At 45.0% G+C, this 5,010-nt stretch overlaps 1 pseudogene; it reads right to left on the bottom strand.

The window, feature by feature from the left end:
- The window catches only part of LOC102846632, a 9,945-nt pseudogene extending 6,035 nt beyond the window's left edge, over nucleotides 1-3,910 (bottom strand).
- Nucleotides 3,911-5,010: the final 1,100 nt, after the last annotated feature.

Genomic DNA, 5,010 nt, shown 5'->3' with positions numbered 1-5,010 from the left:
GCCCTGTATCAGCTACATTGTTTTTACAATATGAAAAGGCCCTAGTGCATAGTGGACTGTTAATCGAAAGGTTAGCAGTGTGAATTCACCAGCTGTTCTTTAGAAGAAAAGACAGGCAGTCCTCTTCCATATAGACTTACAGATTGAAAAGTTGGTAGAAATTCATCATGAGTCAAAACTGACTTGAAAGCAGTGGCTTTATAAGGATGACAGAAGAATTGATGCCTTTGAGATGTGGTATTAGATAAGAGTACTGAATAGCCCATGGACTGCCAAAAGTTTTGGGGGAAAATGCAGCCAGAGTGCTCCTTGGAGGCAAAGATTGTGAAACTTCGTCTCTCATATTTTGGACATATTATGAGGAGATTCTACTTCCTGGAAAGATGGAGGGTCAGCGAAACCGAGGAAGACCTCCATGAGATGGATTTTCCATCAGAATATCATTTATTGATTTTTTTACATTACTTCATTCATGTACATTATGTTTAGTAGAACAAGTAATATTCATGGGGTGGGGGTTTATTGCTTTTGTTGTATTTTCATTTCTTTCATTGTTTCACATTTTCTTCCTCCCTCCTATGCCCACTTCCCTTCTCCTCCCCACAATTCACCATTTGTTCCAGATTGTTATACTCAAGAAACATTTTTTAAAGAAAGGATGCACTTCCTTACATAACCACAATGCACTATCGCATATAAAAAAAATTAACAGAAATTCTTTAATAGCCAGGCGGTATTCAACTTTCCCCCATTGTCTTGGCAACATCTTTTAACAGTTGTTTAAACTGAAATTCCAAGTACATTTCTTTTTTTTATTATTATTATTTTTGTGTGCGTGTACCGTCAAATCAGACCTGACTGGTACAGGAGGAGATTGTCCCTCCTTCCCCGGCAAAGCATCTGGTGGATTCAAACCGTGCGCCTCTGGGATTGTAGTTGCAGGTCCTTGCCACTAGGCCAAGTACATTTCTTGTTTGTCATTATTTGTTGCTGTTGTGTACCATAGAGTCGGAACTGACCCATCACTGACCCTCCAGCAGATTTTCAGAGGCAGTTCATCGCTCGGGAGGAGGGAGGAAGATTACCCATCATTCTCCCGTCGAGCAGCTGGTAACCTCGAACCGCATGCCTTCGGGATTGCAGCACAGATTCTTGCCACTAGGCCACCAGAGCACCTTGTTATTATTTATAAACAGTAAAATTCAGGGATATGTGTGTGTAGTTTAGTGAGTTTTGACAAATGCAAAAGTGTAATCACCGCCACAATCAGGATCCATGACAGTTCTATCACTCTAACAATTCCCTCAGACTTTATAGTCAAATGTGTTTGCTCTCCATGTCTCTGCTTTATTTTTCTAGTGGAAGGAAAAGCAATAATGAGAAGTTTATGTATGAACATTGTTAAAGAATCCATTAGGGAGAAAGATGGATAATCTCCTCCCATGCCAATTCACTGCTTCTGAAGACAGCCTAGGCGTCAGCTATGGGTCAGTTCTGACTCCATGACACTTAATAACAGCAAAGGATATTCATAAGATTGCTGTGATAGTCGGCTCAGTGGTATCTAACAACAATGAGATAGAAAACCTCATAATTCTGAGGACAAAGAATTTGACTGCTAACCAAAAGGTTTATGGTTCAAACCCACCAACCATCAGCCCCTCTTCCTCCTCCTCTTCCTCTACCTCCAATACACAGACACAAACACACAGGCTTCAAGGTGGTCTGAAAGGACTCAGTCTTGACCTGTGAAAATAAGGACTGGGTACTGTTGTACGGAAATGAAATCTCCTATGATTCCAGTTTCACCCTGATGAGGAAGCAGTGCCCTGCTCCAAGATGACAACTGTCAATGTTGCGTTGAGTATGTCAGTTGGACAAAGTCTTTGAGTAAGACACTGACTCCTGTTTTCCTATTGGCATAAAAATTCTTTGAGCAATATGTGTCTGTCCTTATTTCTGTTGACCACAAGTTAATTTTCTAGCCAATTTAATGTGCTGTCGTGAGTACACACAATTACACACAGTGATGCACTTGCCCAAAGGTTGGTGGTTGGACTCCTCCAGAAACTTTTTTTACACACACACACACACACACACACACACTCCCCCCTCACCACCACCGGTTATGGGACTTAAAGGGAAGTTAACAGGCTACAATTCAGGTTGGCAGCAGGATACAATCCCTCAGTCCAGGCAGCTTCTCAAGCTTGGTCACAGGCCCTTTGATCTTCAGCCTCATGGTTTAGATCAATGTTACAAAGTTCCCACAGTCCTGCCCGTGATGGTGTTGTCCCTCAGTCCTCCAGCAAGCGTGGTTGAAGATCTGGCTCTGGCTCCGTAGGGCAGCAGTCCCAAGTCAGTGCTGTCTCATGTCAGTCTCTGGTTCTCTGCTGAGGCTGCTGTGTAGATTGTGGTCTGGCTGCCAGAGGGAAGCACACCGCTACTTCCGCTTCCTAGTTGGTGTTGATATTCCCAACCGGAGACAATTTAGAAGAACGTTCTGATTATGCTGAGTGAAATATCCCAGTCACAAAAGGACAAATATTACATGATGCCACTGTTGTAGAATGGGACTGTCCTTGGGGTTGGGGAGAGACTGAGTAAGATGGGTTCAATAATGTATACTGCACTGAAACAGAGGAGGGAGAGAACCGTTTAAAAGAGAGATATAACTGGGTATTTCTGTCATCACAGGAGACTAGAGCGAGGGCTACATGGTGGAGGGGACCTGGGGGAGGGTTTGTAAAACAATGAAAGAATCTTTTCTTTTACTTTTCCATAATTTTTGGACTCATGTACTTATAACTTGTTAGTCAAATTTGTGTCTTCTAGGTTGCAACACCCCCATGATACATCTTCAAGGATATGAACATGTACGGCCAAGCACAATCAATAAGAGTGCATCTAAATTCCAAAATCAATCTCCATAACAGTCTATGTGTTTCCTACTGCCAAAGGGGCCCTTTAGAGTAGTGAGAGAAGATCTTCACCCTGAAACCCACAGCGTCCCTTTTCAGCAGGAAGTAGCTAAGAGAATACGCCATCCCCTTTTCCTTATGACTCAGGGTGAAGTCTCTCTCAGGGAGGACTGATAGGGAATGGCAAAGGACACACTGACAAAGAAGATTAATCAGAACTGGCTTTGACAAGCACTGTGGCATTTGGACAAGATCAAACTGGGAGGAGGGTAGAGAGAATAGTGCAACAATGAATGAATGGAAACCCAAAATCTCTGTAAATGTTTATGAAAATTAATAAAATATAATTATAGAAAAAAAAAAAAGAACGTTCTGGTGACCTACTTCCAGAAGATCTCTGTCACTGAAGATCCTGTGGGGAGCAGTATCAATTCTGAAACCCACCGTATCACCACTCCACCTTGAAGGCAACTTGTCCACGAGGCGAGGACTGAATAAAGGCAGCCAGCCAGCTTCCCAGGCAGAGATTAGCCTGACTTCTGCCTTCCTTCTATGTTTACAGTCTCTTCTCCAGGTTGAGTCATTACCTCGTCCCCATTTACATGACCAGGGCAGCCCCACTCCTTGGCCCCTCCCCATTCTCTCCCCCACAGCTAATCTGATACCACCTTCAGGAGACTCTGGGTCCCTCTGTGCATCCATTCATCCCATGTGTACCCTCAGACCCACCCTTACCTAGCCCTCATTCCTGGGAGGGCTTCTGCAACTGGACCACTCCCCAGGAGAATGCAGAAAAACTACCTTCCTTCTCGACAACAGAGTGATTTCCACCAACCATCAGGAAATGAAATGAGCAGTATTAGTCTCTGGCAGAGAACTGCAAACAGAGAACATCCCTCCCGCCCCCTTGAGCTTCATATATCAAAAAATCAAGGCAGGGTGTTTGCAGCCGCCGCCGTGCCGCCGTTGCTCTCCGAAGCCAGCGCCATGGAGCTCCAGCCAACGAAGGGGGGGTAAGTGAAGAGGTGTTTATATCATGGCTCGTACAAAGCAGACCGCCTGCAAATCAACCGGTGGGAAAGCACCCAGGAAGCAGCTGGCGACAAAAGCCACTCGCAAGAGCGTGCCCTCTACTGGTGGGGTGAAAAAGAAGCTTCACTACAGGCCTGGTACTGTGGCACTCCGTGAAATCAGGAGTTATCAGAAGGATTTGAAAGCAAAAATTACAGTACAAAGAAGCAAGCAAGCAATACTAGCTGTGATAGTTTGTTGGGAATTCAAAGTTAGAATGTGAATCCTTTTGTGACAATCTGATGTCATAAAATTATATGTAAATAAAGTGAGGCGTTTTTGTTTCTCCCTTGTTAACATTGTGTTCACAGGCACATGCAGGAGAGAGAGGAGACTGTTTTCAACGGTGCCAAGTGGAGACCATCTTCCAGATGCTTTGCCCTGGGCCAGGTGGGGGGAACACTCGAGGTACCTCAGTCCTCCAGAGGATCAACAGAGCACCCCCTAACTCCCACTCCCCCCACTACCTGGACTTAGGGCAGTGGTGTAGCTGAACCGTACCTCTCTCCCTGGCCCCAAGGTGGCCTGACATCCCTATTCTCACGCTGCCCTCAGTTGCCCTCTGAGGTCTTTCTAGGGATCCCCTTGAACAGAGATAGAGAACTCGATGGGGAGATGCAGTTTAGAAGCAGGGAACAGAAACTGAGGATCTTGCATATATAAAAGCACTCTGTGGTAAAAGGGTGGGTTGTACTCGTGCCCTAGGAATGCCCTCTTTCTTAATTTGGGTGGGGATCTCCTGTTTGTTATAAATTGAAGTGGATGCCTATACAGAAAATAACAGTGTGTGTGTGTGTGTGTGTGTGTGTGTGTGTGTGTGTGTGTGTGTGAAGATAGGTAAGTGTGGAGGGGGGGTGGGGGATATAAGCTCCAATGGCCTAGTTGTAAGGAGTTGCACTGGTTCAAATCCACCAGCTGCTCTGAGGGACAAAGGTAGGCAATCTCCTCCCATGGGAATTACTGTATCAGAAAGCCCACTGGAGGGTCAGCTATGAGTTGGTTCTGACTTGACAGAGGA

Source organism: Elephantulus edwardii, unplaced genomic scaffold (assembly GCF_000299155.1).
Source record: "Elephantulus edwardii isolate Elephantulus edwardi_28Jun2011 unplaced genomic scaffold, EleEdw1.0 scaffold00302, whole genome shotgun sequence".
NCBI classification, from domain to species: domain Eukaryota; kingdom Metazoa; phylum Chordata; class Mammalia; order Macroscelidea; family Macroscelididae; genus Elephantulus; species Elephantulus edwardii.
Note: the sequence above shows the minus strand (reverse complement) of the source record. Positions and strands in the feature narration are given on the sequence as shown.